Here is a 17256-nt window from a genome sequence, read left to right on the forward strand (position 1 = left end):
TAGATATTTATGTCCGTTTCCACTTTCCCCACCTCAAGTATCCCATGCTCTCCCCCAGGGGGGTCTGCAAGCCACCAGAAGTCCCCAGCCTTGCTTTTTTAAAAAAACTATTTTTAAAAAATGAACTTATTTATTCATTTTTGGCTGCGTTGGGTCTTCGTTGTTGCACGTGGGGTGGGCTTTCTCTAGTTGCGGCGAGCGGGGGCTACTCTTTGTTGCCTTGCGCGGGCTTCTCATTGTGGTGGCTTCTCTTGTTGCAGAGCACAGGCTCTAGGCACGCAGGCTTAAGTAGTTGTGACTCGCGGGCTCTAGAGCGCAGGCTCGGTAGTTGTGGTGCACAGGCTTAGTTGCTCCGCGGCATGTGGGATCTTCCCAGACCAGGGGTCGAACCTCTGCCCCCTGCATTGGCAGGCGGATTCCTAACCACTGTGCCACCCCCAGCCTTGCTTTTATATTTGGTTTTATCCTTAATCTGTCCCTGGAATTTTGAGATTTGAGGCTTCCTAGGTACTGGAGCACTTGAGATCATTTTGGTTGGAGGGACTGTAGAGGGCAACAAATATTTACTGAGTGCCCACTCAGCGGTAGGCACCGTGATCCGTGCTGTGAAGTTGAATGAGAAACTGCCCTTGCCCTCAAGAAACATAAAGTGGTACAAGCCTATGCAGTGTGCCAAGGGCCTAGCACAAAGCCACCAAGCCCAGCCTGCTAAGGGGATCAGGGAAGGCTTCCTGGAGGAGGGGTGTACCTAGGCTGAGTCTAGCATTACTAGCAGGAAGCTGGCTTCACGATATAGGAGAAGCCAAGAGAGTTAAAGAAGAATCATAGAGTAGAGGGACTTTTAGATCATACAGAACTTCTGGTGGAGTAGAGCCCACCTTAGGGTGTTCTCCAAAAGGAGACTTGTCTTGATGACGGAATGTAAGCTCCATGAGAATTTGCTTTCCCACTCTACTGGATCCTCTGAATTCAGCATAGTGCCTGGAACATATTCAGGTAAGTGGGAAATGACTCCAGGGAAAGAGATTCGCCATTGATCCCCTGCAGTAGTTGAATATTCATACTATAAAACTCTTCAAGGCTCATAGTGATGATAGTGGTGGGGTCTTATCCCAGAATGTATCTTTTTTGGGTCACCTTGAGTATGAATTTATCCCTGCATTCCCGGTACATGGCCTAGAGCTTGGTACACTGTCAATGCTTGATAAAACCTGCTGTATTTCCTTTCTTGGTGTGTCTTTGGCCTGCCTTTCACACACGTGATGAACTACTTCTAGAACAGGCATCCCGAGCCCCCGGGAGGCGTTGGGCACTTCTCTGGCTAGTTTTGCTGCTGCTAGAGGGGAGCCCTCACCCCTGACCCCGGCTCTCCATGCCATGTCTCTTTGTGGAGGAACTTCTGTGGGATAATGCCCTGAGCTTCTGTCCACCCTTTCCTCATTCCCTTCCAGCAGAGGAAGGCATTTCAATAAAATCCTGTTCTAACATGAATTTTGAGAGCATGCAAACCGGGGTAGGCTTGTTGGCATCCGTCCTCCACCTGTTTCCTGTTTTCAAGATTCTAATGTTCTCTGATGGGAGGGGGAGACGGGGGTAAGAAGTGACCATTTGGAATCCATTGAGGGTTTTCTTGGTTCAGTGTATAGTCACTTGGGAACATGAAGTGTCACTCCCTTAAACTCTGTGCTTTTTCAATAGTCCAAACTGAATAAAAGATAGTATTTCTTACTAACCCTGCAATAACATGGTCATGCATTTTACTCATTTTAAATTTTTGGCCCACACATATGTTACGGCAGGTGATGTCCAACGGCTCATCTTTCTCAGAGAAGAGCAAGTCCATCAGAAGGCTGTGAGCTGTGAAGATTCATGTTCTTTTTCTTCCCTCGCTGCCCAGGATCAGTATAAGGTAATGGTGAGCCAAGGTCTAGACGGGGAAAGGGAGTAGAACAAACTCAGCTCTGAAGTCACTATCTTGTCAGTAGTAAAGCTAACACCTTCATTTCCCTTCTGTATCTTATCTTGAGTTGGTTCTGAAGGTGGAAAGGGAAGAAAGCACATTATTTGTCACCCTCCCCCAACCCTTATTCCCTGGAGATCCTAAGACTCATTTGTTCTCAATGGACTAACATCACACACAGAGCTGGGACATTTGCTCTCACAGATTAATTGGCCCATCCATTTTCTTTTGTCTCTGTGTTTAGTGCGCATTTTATTGTGTCGTTGTAGAGTCAGGAGATAAAGCAAGTGCAGACATCATTTTTGATTTAAACGGCAATTCCAGTTGGGTAACATTTTAATTGGCGTCGTTGGGCCATTTGCCACATGCAGGTCTCTGCCCAGCAGCCTGCCTTTTCCAAGCAGCTGTAGGCTTGTTTTCAAGCCAAGAGAGAATGTCTGCTCTCACTGAGGCCTGCTGGTTTCATTTGCCTAAATAGAAGTGGATGATGTTAGGCAGGGGCAGTAAAAAAAAAAAAAAAAAAAAAAATTAAAAAAAAAAAAAAAAAATTAAAAAAAAAAAAAAGAAGTGGATGATGGCTGAAATGTGGCTGATTTTAGCAATCAGAGGGTGTACAGGTAAGCATCCTGGAAGCACTGGGAGACAGGTGTGCTTGTTTCTGACCCCTTACATTGGTACAAAACAGACTATTAAAACAATGCTCTCTCGATTGCCATGTCCTCACTGCCATATTTAAAATGAATAACCAACAAGGATCTACTGTATAGCACAGGGAACTCTGTTCAATATTATGTAACAACCTAAATGGGAAAAGAATTTGAAAAAGAATAGATACATGTATGTGTATAACTGAATCACTTTGCTGTACACCTGAAACCAACACAACATTGCTAATCAATTGTACTCCAATATAGAATAAAAAGTTAAAAAAAAAAATGCCCTCTCAGGTTTGTTGCCTACAAACCTGAGCCTTGTTGTTCACAAGACTTCTAGGAAATATAGGAATAAAGGTATAAAATACATTTCTATTTTGTATTTATATTCAGTATATCAAATATATCACCTTTATTGATAAGCATGATCTAGTTGTAAAACGAGTAAATAAAAACATCCTTTAACTTCATATTCTTCTGCAACTAACCCTTCATTTCTTTTTCTCTTGATAGCAAGACTCCTCAAAAGCACTGTCTTTATTTGTCTCAAATTCCTCTCCTCCATTCTTTTCTGAATCTAATTATGTTGGGCAGCCTCTGAGATGGTCCCCAATGGCCCCATCTCCTGCTCTTCATGGCCTTGTATAATTCCCTCCCCTTGAGTGTGGGCTGGACCTGTTGAATTTCTTCCAATGAATAGAATACAGCAAAAATGATGGGATGGCCTATGAAAAGATGCTCCCTGTTTTATGTCACTAGGGAATTGCAAATTAAAACAGCAATGAGGTACCATTATATATCTATTAGAATAACTAAATTCCAAAATACTGACAACACCAAATGGTAGTGAGGATGTAGAAAAATAGGAACTCTCATTCGTTGCTGGTGGGAATGCAACATGGTACAGCCACTTTGGAAGACAGTTGGGACAGAGAATAATTGCAGATGAGCTTTGTTTAGTTGTATATTTATGGGATCGTTCAAATCAACATTGCCAAGTTTAAGTTTCAAGAGGTAGGAATTATGACTGCTGCTTAATTTCTGCGTATAAATTCCAGGCTGCCTGAACCTCATGTAGGAGGTTGCTAATAAATGCCTTTCATAGGAGTGACGGTAAATATGTGAAGCCACTTAACTGCAATGTCCTTTCTGATTAACACATACTTATGACCCACATTTGGAAGCCTGGAAATTGCTTCCAGGCCCATCCACATCTGTTCTGGGTAACTGAATGCAGCAATGGCACGAACAGCTTCTCCTAAATCACGCTTTCAGCTTTAGAAAAATTATCATGGAACAGTGCGTAATCCTTTTGGTCTCTCCAGCGATGTACTTAAACATGTGTTTCCTTCCTGCCCTTTGCCGTGACTAAACATCTGTGCAACCGTGACCATACCACATTAAGGGAAAGCAACAGATCCTTTTCGCTTCTCTTGCTGTTCATCCCGTGTCCTCTCTCCTCTCCTTCCCAAAGTGGCCTTCGAGTGGGGGGCAGAAGTATCACAAATGCTCAGTCGAAAGCAGAGTTAGTCTAGATTTTTTTCCACTGCTGATCTGCACTCCCTTACGAGCCCGTGTTCTGCTCGATAGGGCTCGAGGTGCCAAGGGGGCTTTACATTTTAGTCGAGTCAGGTCAATTTACTCAGATTCAATCATTTAAACAGGCTCTTAGGGGGAATGTTGAGTCTTTTTTTGTAGAGAGGCCCCGTCTTTCTGGTTTCTGCTCCCCTTCCCTTCTCTCCATGGCGCCTGGCGAATGCATGTGGGGAGGTGCTTATGGCCCAGGAAGGGAGGCAGATGACACAGATGGACCTTCTGCGTTGCAGCTGGCCTTTGCTTGGACAGTGACCACTGTAATGGGACTGTTTCTAGCCCTGGTCTTCTCCGGGGTTTGCTGTTGAAGACCTGGGACCTGGTCGCTCATGATCACACTTGCTTGTGGCTTGGCCAGGCCTTGGGAATCTGCCCTGGTCAACTCCAGTGGCACCTGCCCTGGCCACCCTGTTCCAAGCCCAGCCCCCTGCCCACCACTGCTTTTTATTTTTATTTTTTTAAACACTGCTTTCTATAAAATAGAAATAGATATATTATATCTATAATAGAAATAGATAGCACGTATTTATTTATCTATCCATCTATCTCTCTCTCAGCTGGCTTCTAAGTCCCTTTCAAGATGATTTACTTAGAGGTCTCCTGTCCTCTTCTCTATCTCTGTCTGTATCTCCCTCTCCATCTCCACACCCAAACCTAAACCCATACCCGTACCTGTACCAATCTATGTTGATTAAAAATATGGACTCTAAAATTCAACTTCCTGGGTTCAAATCCTTGTTCTGTTACTTATTAGCTGTGTGCACTTGGACAAGTTACTTAGCCTGCCTATGCCTTGGTTTCCTTATTTGTAAAATGGGGATAATAATAGCACCTACCGTATAGGTTGTGATAAAAATAAAATGAGTTACTATATGGAAAGGGTTTAGAAATGGATCTGACACGTGGAAAGCACCACCTGAGTATTTGCTGCTTTTTAAAAATTATTGATTGCCTCCCCAGCAGAATATAAAGTCCATGAAGGCAGAAACTTTGTCTGTCTTTTTTACTGTTATGTCTCTTTGTCCTTCGGCAGTGTCTGACCCACAGCAGGCACTTAGTAACTATTTGTTGGAAGAGTGAATAAATGAACGTATGGAGAAACAAAAAAGAACAACACAATCTATTTCAAAAACTGTTACCATCCTTTCACATTCCCTCTAGTAAAAGTTGATGTCCCTCTCAAGGTGATTTCCTCCTGTTTAGGGTTCTCCTATCCTCTAGGAAGCTGAGAACTAAGTTTTAGCTTTTTTTTTTTTTTTTTTTTGGCTGTACCACGTGGATTATGGGATTTTAGTCTCCTGACCGGGGATCAAACCCAGGCCCTTAGCAGTGAGAGTGCAGAGTCCTAACCACTGGGCCCCAAAGGAATTTCCTTGGTTTTGGTCTTCAATGGAACTTTCTATCCCCAAACTACCTTATCCTAGGGCCTCCGATCTTGTTGGGTAACCTGGTCCTGGGGAAAGTCTCCCCTCTTGACCCTCAGAGGTTCCTCCTCTTTCTTCACAAAGTTTTGGCTACTTCCTCACATTGATACTAACACTCTTCTTTTCTGCTCCAGTTGGAGTAGGGGGTATTTAGAGTTATCACATCTTGTGCGTGTGTACGTGTGTGTGTGTGTGTGTGTGTGTGTGTGTGTGTGTTTGTGAGGGAAGGCAGAGGATAAAGAGCAGCTCTCACAGCTTAAAAGCAGCCATTTTCCCACCCTGCCTTCCTTCTTCCTCCTGTGATGGTATCTTTCTAGTTTCTGGCCTTACCTTGTCTGGCTTGAGAGAGAATTGGAGCCGGTTCTCCCCAGAGCCCTGTGGCATTAACCACTTAGCTCTCCTGATGCCCTAGGCCCTGCATTAATAGCTGGAGGCTTTCATTTCAAGTAAGCCCCAGGTCACTCCATTAGCGGTGGGAGTTGCCACTGATGGAAATGAGCTTCCTTTTTGGTTAAGAGGCTCAGAATCCAACTGAATGTGAATTGTGATGAATTCTACTCTCACCACTCTTTCTTCTGCTGGCTTTCCTCTCTCTGCCTTGGCAAGACAGGCCCCTTTGCAGGACTGGGTTCAAGATGACTTGGCTATTTAATTTTTAAACTAGGAGTTTGTAATCAGCCCACAGGGCATGGAAGTGAGCCCCACGTGTAGTAGGGGAGGGTGTGACCACCATCTGGTCCCACCCTAGCGAAGCGTTAGGGCTCTACCTTCTTGGGCATTAAGGGTCCCAATTCTGTTAAGGGGTGTCCTGGGGCACCAAAGGTGAGCTCACACATGACAGTTTGGAAAGGCTCCGCAAAGTCTTGGTGCATGAGTGGGTTTTCTTCTGCTGGAAAAACCACAGGCATGATGCAAGCCCCTGCTGACAGAGGCCCTCACCCTACAGCAAAAAAGGAATGATTAAATTGACTTTTCCATCTGTGTGCTCCCAAGGGCGTAGGCTGGTTTGCAGATGTTGGCCTGCTGTTTAGGTTCCTGTGGCCTGAGCTGGAGAGGCCCCCCTCTTCTCGTTGCCAGGGTTTTATATTATTAATTAATTGATTCTTTTTAAGGCATTGAGAGAGGGGTTCTCTCTGGGAGAAAGATATATAAAATTTTCTGCCATTAAAAAAACATTTTTCTCTTCTGAGGGATTTTGCATACTTGCTACTGGGAGAGATTTCCATTAGAAGACGGAGTAATGGTTATTTAATAAGATGTTACTCGTGCCAGCTTCTTAGCTCTCTGCTGAGGTCACTTATGTTTCAAAAGTCTGAGTGGTGGAGAATCCCTGCTCCTCCATCTCCCTGTCTTAGGAGGGGCAAACAGAGGGTCTTCTGTGGTGGAGCTCTGTGGATGTGACATGGCCACTGCTTCCCAACGGATGAGGTGACCCAACCTTCTCTTTTAAAAACCAAAACTGCTGACTGTGTTGCCATCTAATTTCAACGTTTCTTTCTTCATTTGGGGTCCTGAAAGGGGAACTTCCAGTAGAAATGTTACTCTGTAGCAGACATGCATTAGAAGAGAGAAATGTATTAGTGATGTTGAAGAACCTTTTGTATTTTTGTTCATCTCCCTTAGTTTTATTAGAAACAGAAAACAGGATCTTAGGAACTCTGGTGGCATGTATCCCCTGACGTGTATTGTGTATGTTAGGAAAGTAAATAAAATCAGGGAAATGGACTCGAGAGAGATGGAGGAGGGGGGTTCTATGTTAGACAGATGGTCAGGGCATGCCCTTCTGAGAGACGGTATTTCTGAAGAGACCTGAAGGCAATGAGGGGCTGAGCCGTGGGAAGAGCATTCCAGGCAGAGGGCACAGAAGTGCGAAGGCCCCGAGCTGGGAAGGTAGGAGCACGGTGATCTCCTGATAGGATCCCTGCAACCCGGTGCCCCGGAGCAGGCCCTCTTTCCAAGTCAGGGTTCCTGGCCCCCATCTCTGACTTCCTTCCCCACCCGCCGGACCTCGCCCGGGTCTCCTGGAAGCAGGGCCTCTTCCTCGTCTTCTCTTTCCCAGACTCCACTGCTCTGGTGTTAGCTCTGTATCCTGCTCCCCCGCGGCTCCCCACACCTGATTTCACTAAAGCACTCGTGGAAATTTTTTCTAAACACCTAAAGTTGACTGTTGCCATTTCTTTTCGCTTCAGCCGTAACAATCGTGCTTCCCTTCGAAGCGGTGTGACTCTTCACACCCATAAGGCAAGGGGTGGGAGGTGGGACATAAAGAATAAGAGTTGCCACCTTGGCTTTTCACCCCACTCTCCACCCTTAGTGCCTGAAGGGCTGGTGTGTGTACCTTTCCGCTGACAAACCCGTCTTCTGGAATTGGGACCTGTGACTTCCCAGTTTCCACGAGCAGCCGCTTTGTTCTCACTCCTCATCTTACATGATTCACGTGCAGAATCTGACACTGTAAGGCTTCCAGAAACTGCCTCACCGACTAACTGGTTGACTTGTTAATTCACACTGTGTACGTTGAACGCCAGCCGTGAGAGGCGCTGCTGCAGACCCTGGGTATGGAGGTGAAGCACACGCCCCCCGTTCCAGGAGGATTTATAATCCCAGGGCGGTCACAGCCAGCCACGGGGCAGTGGAGCCGACAGGAGGCGCTGAAGGAGTGCATGGAAGGGGTCCCTCGCCCGGCCGGGGGCTGGGTTGGGGGGGTCTCCCTAGACCCCTGAGCGCAGGCGTGCTTTGACTGATTTCACACAGCCCCGGTTCTCCCCCTGCCTGAACTTCCTGCTCCACCTGGCTGCCTCTGTCTCTTTGTTCTAGCCTCTCAACTGGGTGTTGAAAAAAATTATTTTATTCTAGTATAGTTGATTCACAATGTTGTGTTAGTTTCTGGTCTATGGCAAAGTGATTCAGTTATACATATATATTCTTTTTTTTTTTTTTTTTCCACACACACACTGTATTTTATTTTTACAAGAGATAAATAGACAGACACCAAGCATTGTACATGGATGACCACAACAAAAGCAACAATGATTGCAATTACCAAACATGAAACACACTCATACTATGTCATAATATTGACATTCAGTCCAGTAATCCTCCACTGTAACAGCTCCTTTACTTTGCAGTGAAAATTGATTTGTATATTCTTTGCCTCTGACTCCTTGTGGGATTTTTTCTTTTTTTAAATTCAACCAGAAAGTCACAAAAATTATACTCATCCTCATCAGTTCACTCAGTCCCATGTAATTAATTTTTTTTTTATCTTGATCTTTTGTTAGCACTTTTATGAGCTCATCAGTTTTTCATTAGAGTTCTGAAAATGCTTATTCACTCAATTCAGCAGTACAGTCAGTTACCAGAAACCTGTACTTGTCAGAGTCTTTTCCATGAATTTCCTGAAGATGAAACCCTTGTATAGGAACATATTTACAAAAGCATCAGAGTACACCCAGAACTGTCTGTAAATGACAAAAGACTTAAAAATGACCACGGTTAAAGATTTGATGAAAGTTCATAATAATGCAGTTGACAAGAAAATTAGTTATTTCTGAGATATACATTTTAAGGTAATAACTAGGATTATGACCTATAACATTATACCAGAACATACAAGATTTTTAGAAATTTCATGTAATGTCTGAAACATTTATATTAACATATTTCCATACAAATAACCCAATGAAAGTTTAGTATTAGTTGTTTTGTTTGTTTGTTTGTTTATACTGCAGGTTCTTATTAGTCATCAATTTTATACACATCAGTGTATACGTGTCAATCCCAATCGCCCAATTCAGCACACCACCATCCCCACCCCACCGCAGTTTTCCCCCCTTGGTGTCCATATGTCTGTTCTCTACATCTGTGTCTCAACTTCTGCCCTGCCAACCGGCTCATCTGTACCATTTTTCTAGGTTCCACATAAATGCGTTAATATACGATATTTGTTTTTCTCTTTCTGACTTACTTCACTCTGTATGACAGTCTCTAGATCCATCCACGTCTCAACAAATGACTCAATTTCGTTCCTTTTTATGGCTGAGTAATATTCCATTGTATATATGTACCACAACTTCTTTATCCATTCGTCTGTCAGTGGGCATTTAGGTTGCTTCCATGACCTGGCTATTGTAAATAGTGCTGCAATGAACATTCGGGTGCATGTGTCTTTTTGAATTACGGTTTTCTCTGGGTATATGCCCAGTAGTGGGATTGCTGGGTCATATGGTAATTCTATTTTTAGTTTTTTAGGGAACTTCCATATTGTTCTCCATAGTGGCTGTATCAATTTACATTCCCACCAACAGTGCAAGAGGGTTCCCTTTTCTCCACACCCTCTCCAGCATTTGTTGTTTGTAGATTTTCTGATGATGCCCATTCTAACTGGTGTGAGGTGATACCTCATTGTAGTTTTGATTTGCATTTCTCTAATAATTAGTGATGTTGAGCAGCTTTTCACGTGCTTCGTGGCCGTCTGTATGTCTTCTTTGGAGAAATGTCTATTTAGGTCTTCTGCCCATTTTTGGATTGGGGTGTTTGTTTCTTTAATATTGAGCTGAATGAGCTGTTTATATATTTTGGAGATTAATCCTTTGTCCGTTGATTCGTTTGCAAATATTTTCTCCCATTCTGAGGGTTGTCTTTTCGTCTTATTTATGGTTTCCTTTGCTGTGCAAAAGATTTGAAGTTTCATTAGATCCCATTTGTTTATTTTTGTTTTTATTTCCATTACTCTAGGAGGTGGATCAAAAAAGATCTTGCTGTGATTTATGTCAAAGAGTGTTCTTCCTATGTTTTCCTCTAAGAGTTTTATAGTGTCCAGTCTTACGTTTAGGTCTCTAATCCATTTTGAGTTTATTTATTTATTTATTTATTTATTTTTTTCTACAGGACTTTTTTTTTTTTTTTAATTTTATTTATTTATTTATTTACTTATTTTTGGCTGTGTTGGGTCTTCGCTGCTGTGCGAGGGCTTTCTCCAGTTGTGGCAAGTGGGGGCCACTCTTCATCGCGGTGCGCGGGCCTCTCACTATCGCGGCCTCTCTTGTTGCGGAGCACAGGCTCCAGATGCGCAGGCTCAGCAATTGTGGCTCACGGGCCTAGTTGCTCTGCGGCATGCGGGATCTTCCCAGACCAGGGCTCGAACCCGTGTCCCCTGCATTGGCAGGCAGATTCTCAACCACTGCGCCACCAGGGAAGCCCCTTGAGTTTATTTTTGTGTATGGTGTTAGGGAGTATTCTAATTTCATTCTTTTACATGTAGCTGTCCAGTTTTCCCAGCACCACTTATAGAAGAGACTGTCTTTTCTCCATTGTATATCTTTGCCTCCTTTGTCATAGATTAGTTGACCATAGGTGCGTGGGTTTATCTCTGGGCTTTCTATCTTGTTCCATTGATCTATGTTTCTGTTTTTCTGCCAGTACCATATTGTCTTGATTACTGTGGCTTTGTAGTATAGTCTGAAGTCAGGGAGTCTGATTCCTCCAGCTCTGTTTTTTTCCCTCAAGACTGCTTTGGCTATTCGGGGTCTTTTGTGTCTCCATACAAATTTTAAGATTATTTTCTTCTAGTTCCATAAAAAATGCCATTGGTAATTTGATAGGGATTGCATTGAATCTGTAGATTGCTTTGGGTAGTATAGTCATTTTCACAATATTGATTCTTCCAATCCAAGAACATGGTATATCTCTCCATCTGTTGGTATCATCTTTAATTTCTTTCATCAGTGTCTTATAGTTTTCTGCATACAGGTCTTTTGTCTCCCTAGGTAGGTTTATTCCTAGGTATTTTATTCTTTTTGTTGCAATGGTAAATGGGAGTGTTTCCATAATTTCTCTTTCAGATTTTTCATCGTTAGTGTATAGGAATGCAAGAGATTTCTGTGCATTAATTTTGTATCCTGCAACTTTACCATATTCATTAATTAGCTCTAGCAGTTTTCTGGTGGCAGTTTTAGGATTCTCTATGTATAGTATCATGTCATCCGCAAACAGTGACAGTTTTACTTCTTCTTTTCCAATTTGTATTCCTTTTATTTCTTTTTCTTCTCTGATTGCCGTGGCTAGGACTTCCAGAACTATGTTGAATAATAGTGGTGAGAGTGGACATCCTTGTCTCGTTCCTGATCTTAGAGGAAATGCTTTCAGTTTTTCACCGTTGAGAATGATGTTTGCTGTGGGTTTGTCATATATGGCCTTTATTATGTTGAGGTAGGTTCCCTCTATGCCCACTTTCTGGAGAGTTTTTATCAGAAATGGGTGTTGAATTTTGTCAAAAGCTTTTTCTGCATCTATTGAGATGATCATATGGTTTTTATTCTTCAATTTGTTAATATGGTGTATCACATTGATTGATTTGCGTGTATTGAAGAATCCTTGCATCCCTGGGATAAATCCCACTTGATCGTGGTGTATGATCCTTTTAATGTGTTGTTGGATTCTGTTTGCCAGTATTTTGTTGAGGATTTTTGCATCCATATTCATCAGTGATATCGGTCTGTAATTTTCTTTTTTTGTAGTGTCTTTGTCTGGTTTTGGTATCAGGGTGATGGTGGCCTCATAGAATGAGTCTGGGAGTGTTCCTTCCTCTGCAATTTTTTGGAAGAGTTTGAGAAAGATAGGTGTTAGCTCTTCTCTAAATGTTTGATAGAATTCACCTGTGAAGCCATCTGGTCCTGGACTTTTGTTTGTTGGAAGATTTTTAATCACAGTTTCAATTTCATTACTTGTGATTGGTCTGTTCATATTTTCTGCTTCTTCCTGGTTCAGTCTTGGAAGGTTATACCTTTCTAAGAATTTGTCCATTTCTTCCAGGTTGTCCATTTTATTGGCATAAAGTTGCTTGTAGTAGTCTCTTAGGATGCTTTGTATTTCTGCGGTGTCTGTTGTAACTTCTCCTTTTTCATTTCTGATTTTATTGATTTGAGTCCTCTCCCTCTTTTTCTTGATGAGTCTGGTTAATGGTTTATCAATTTTGTTTATCTTCTCAAAGAACCAGCTTTTAGTTTTATTGATCTTTGCTATTGTTTTCTTTGTTTCTATTTCATTTATTTCTGCTCTGATCTTGATGATTTCTTTCCTTCTGCTAACTTTGGGTTTTGTTTGTTCTTCTTTCTCTAGTTTCTTTAGGTGTAAGGTTAGATTGTTTACTTGAGATTTTTCTTGTTTCTTCAGGTAGGCTTGTATAGCTATAAACTTCCCTCTTAGAACCGCTTTTGCTGCATCCCATAGGTTTTGGGTCGTCGTGTTATCATTGTCATTTGTCTCTAGGTATTTTTTGATTTCCTCTTTGATTTCTTCAGTGATCTCTTGGTTATTTAGTAACGTATTGTTTAGCCTCCATGTGTTTGTGTTTTTTACGTTTTTTCCCCCGTAATTCATTTCTAGTCTCATAGCGTTGTGGTCAGAAAAGATGCTTGATATGATTTCAATTTTCTTAAATTTACTGAGGCTTGATTTGTTACCCAAGATGTGATCTATCCTGGAGAATGTTCCGTGTGCACTTGAGAAGAACGTGTAATCTGCTGTTTTTGGATGGAATGTCCTATAAATATCAATTAAATCTATCTGGTCTATTGTGTCATTTAAAGCTTCTGTTTCCTTATTTATTTTCATTTTGGATGATCTGTCCATTGGTGTAAGTGAGGTGTTAAAGTCCCCCACTATTATTTTGTTACTGTCAATTTCCTCTTTTATAGCTGTTAGCAGTTGCCTTATGTATTGAGGTGCTCCTATGTTGGGTGCATATATAATTATAATTGTTATATCTTCTTCTTGGATTGATCCCTTGATCATTATGTAGTGTCTTTCCTTGTCTCTTGTAACATTCTTTATTTTAAAGTCTATTTTATCTGATATGAGTGTAGCTACTCCAGCTTTCTTTTGATTTCCATTTGCATGGAATATCTTTTTCCATCCCCTCACTTTCAGTCTGTATGTGTCCCTAGGTCTGAAGTGGGTGTCTTGTAGACAGCATATATATGGGTCTTGTTTTTGTATCCATTCAGCAAGCCTGTGTCTTTTGGCTGGAGCATTTAATCCATTCACGTTTAAGGTAATTATCGATATGTATGTTCCTATGACCATTTTCTTAATTGTTTTGGGTTTGTTTTTGTAGGGCCTTTTCTTCTCTTGTGTTTCCTACTTAGAGAATTTCCTTTAACATTTGTTGTAGAGTTGGTTTGGTGGTGCTGAATTCTCTCAGCTTTTGCTTGTCTGTAAAGCTTTTGATTTCTCCATCGAATCTGAATGAGATCCTTGCCGGGTAGAGTAATCTTGGTTGTAGGTCCTTCCCTTTCATCACTTTAAGTATATCATGCCAATCCCTTCTGGCTTGCAGAGTTTCTGCTGAGAAATCAGCTGTTAACCTTATGGGAGTTCCCTTGTATGTTATTTGTCATTTTTCCCTTGCTGCTTTCAGTAATTTTTCTTTGTCTTTAATTTTTGCCACTTTGATTACTATGTGTCTCGGCGTGCTTCTCCTTGGGTTTATCCTGTATGGGACTCTCTGCGCTTCCTGGACTTGGGTGGCTATTTCCTTTCCCATGTTAGGAAAGTTTTCGACTACAATCTCTTCAAATATTTTCTCTGGTCCTTTCTCTTTCTCTTCTCCTTCTGGGACCCCTATAATGTGAATGTTGTTGCGTTCAATGTTGTCCCAGAGGTCTCTTAGGCTGTCTTCATTTCTTTTCATTCTTTTTTCTTTAGTCTGTTCTGCAGCAGTGAGTTCCACCATTCTGTCTCCCAGGTCACTTATCCGTTCTTCTTCCTCAGTTATTCTACTATTGATTCCTTCTAGTGTAGTTTTCATTTCAGTTATTGTATTGGTCATCTCTGTTTGTTTGTTCTTTAATTCTTCTAGGTCTTTGTTAAACATTTCTTGCATCTTCTCAATCTTTGCCTCCATTCTTATTCCGAGGTCCTGGATCATCTTCACTATCATTATTCTGAATTCTTTTTCTGGAAGGTTCCTTCTCTCTGCTTCATTTAGTTGTTTTTCTGGGGTTTTTTCTTTTTCCTTCATCTGGTATATAGCCCTCTGCCTTTTCATCTTGTCTATCTTTCTGTAAATGTGGTTTCTGTTCCACAGGCTGCAGGATTGTAGTTTTTCTTGCTTCTGCTGTCTGCCCTCTGGTGGTTGAGGCTATCTAAGAGGCTTGATGGGAGGCTCTGGAGGTGGGTAGAGCTGACTGTTGCTGTGGCGGTCAGATCTCCGTAAAACTTTAATCCACTTGACTGTTGATGGGTGGGGCTGGGTTCCCTCCCTGTTGGTTGTTTTGCCTGAGGCAACCCAACACTGGAGCCTACCTGGGCTCTTTGGTGGGGCTAATGGCAGACTCTGGGAGGGCTCACGCCAAGGAGTACTTCCCAGAACCTCCGCTGCCAGTGTCCTTGTCCCCACGGTGAAACAGAGCCATCCCCCGCCTCTGCAGGAGACCCCCCAACACCAGCAGGTATGTCTGGTTCAGTCTCCCCCAGTGTCACTGCTCCTTCCCCTGGGTCCCGATGCACACACTATTTTGTGTGCGCCCTCCAAGAGTGGGGCCTCTGTTTCCCCCAGTCCTGTCGAAGTCCTGCAATCAATTCCCACTAGGCTTCAAAGTCTGATTCTGTATGAATTCCTCCTCCTGTTGCTGGACCCCCAGGTTGGGAAGCCTGACGTGGGGCTCAGAACGTTCACTCCAGTGGGTGGACTTCTGTGGTATAAGTGTTCGCCAGTCTGTGAGTCACCCACCCAGCAGTTATAGGATTTGATTTTACTCTGATTGCGCCCCTCCTACCGTCTCACTGTGGTTTCTCCTCTGTCCTTGGACGTGGGGTATCCTCCTTGGTGAAGTCCAGTGTCTTCCTGTTGATGATTGTCCAGCAGCCAGTTGTGATTCTGGTGCTCTCGCAAGAGGGAGTGAGAGCACGTGCTTCTACTCCGCCATCTTGGTTAATCCTCCATATATATTCTTTTTCATAGTCTCTTCCATGATGATTTATCACAGGATATTGAATATAGTTCCCTGTGCTATACAGTAGGACCTTGTTGTTTATCCATCCTATATGTAATAGTTTGCATCTGCTGATTCAGTTGGGCATTTTATGTGAGTCCTTCTCTCTCTGCCTTCTCTCCCTTGCAGATCTTACCTTTTCTTATGACTTCTATGCTGGCTAAGGCCAACGTCCCTGTCTGGGGTCTCTCCTTATCTCCAGAGCCAGCCTCTGACTCACCTGCTCTCTCCAGCACCTCACTTTTGCGCTTCTACAGTCTCCTTTCTTTTGACTTAATTCCACCTCATTTTTGAATTCACCCTGACTAAAGTTTCCATCCTGGTTTAAAAGGGTTGTTGAAAGAGAGAATCTGCCATGGGCACTGGGCCTCCCTGTCTGTTCTTTCTGAGTATGCCAAGAATGCAAGGCCCCGATGGCTCTTTGTCCAGGCCATTATTCAGGGTTATATGTGCAGCAAGCGACCTTCAGGGAAGAGGCAATGCCTCCTCCCAGACAAAGGTTTGCTACTGCTCACTATAAAAACAGTGAATCCCTCCAGGTCAGTGTTCCTCTCCCATGGCAACCCTCTGCATGGGCAAGCATCCTGGATGGGTTCTTTGTGTCATCACTGTGGGATTCGGGGGACATGGGGAACCACTGCAAACCAACACAAAGCTCTGGCTACTTCTTTTGCCACATGTAATAAAATCCTCAATCTCTGACCAAGAGGCTCATGCCTTTTACCAGTGTCCATGAAAGAGTAACTTGCAAGCTTGGAAATGGGGTAAAACTTTAGACCCCGCACAGTTTTTAGCAAGTGTTACCTCTAAGCCTCTAACTCCAACCTACCATTTGATGTCGCCAGGTAACCGGCTTTCTTCCTATGTCCTGAATGGTGCTGAGCACTCTTTTTTTCTATTATATCCTTTCCCACCCCCCAACTACCACCATTGTTGGCCTGCTTCAGTTCTCTTCTAGGGTTAAGCTGAGTATTCTCCAATTATTTCCTGTCCTGGCATCCTGCCCCTTAAACTCAGCTTTGAATATTCTCTAGGAAACCCAATGTGAACTGTGGCTCAGAGTTCATCTGATCTGTTTACTTGCTTGCCTGCATGTCCAGGCCCTGGTGTGGCTTAGTCTGCCTAACTGGACTCTTCCACGCTTGCCCAAGGGTCCCTAATGCCTTGACCTGGAACCAGCAGTCACGGCAAGTAGTCCTGCCTTTCAGTTGGCTAATAATAAGAGCTGACATTTATAGAGCACCTACTACGTACCACCTAAGACTCATCCAAGAGTTCGTAGCTAGTGAGAGCTGCAAAGCTAAGGTTTGCCCCTGTAGTCTGATTCCATGTGCTATAGTGCCTCCTGCTGGGAGGAACTTTCATTCATATGTCTTGCCCTCACTTCTAACTCTTGACCTATCTTTATTAGAAAGGAAACTATTTTGGGACTTCCCTGGTGGCACAGTGGCTAAGACTCCGTGTTCCCAATGCAGAGGCCCAGGGTTCAATCCCTGGTCAGGGAACTAGACCCCATGTGCATGTCACAACAAAGACCCCACATGCATGCTGCAACAAAGATCCTGTGTGCTGCAGCTAAGACCTGGCGCAGCAAAAGAAAGAAAGAAAGGAAATTGTTTTAAAATGCTATT

The 17256-nt window shown here is 43.1% G+C and overlaps 1 protein-coding gene across 22 annotated transcripts in view; it reads left to right on the forward strand.

Annotated features, from left to right (window-relative positions):
- LOC137768857 (solute carrier family 40 member 1-like) overlaps positions 1–17256 on the forward strand; it is a 76723-nt gene that overhangs the window by 39753 nt on the left and 19714 nt on the right. For all 22 annotated transcript variants that reach the window (XR_011074824.1, XR_011074832.1, XR_011074825.1 and 19 more), the window contains one exon: positions 1800–1909. The gene's annotated coding sequence lies outside the window, so the exon portion shown is untranslated. The remainder of the gene's footprint in view (positions 1–1799; positions 1910–17256) is intronic.

Source organism: Eschrichtius robustus, chromosome 8 (genome assembly GCF_028021215.1).
Source record: "Eschrichtius robustus isolate mEscRob2 chromosome 8, mEscRob2.pri, whole genome shotgun sequence".
NCBI classification, from domain to species: Eukaryota; Metazoa; Chordata; class Mammalia; order Artiodactyla; family Eschrichtiidae; genus Eschrichtius; species Eschrichtius robustus.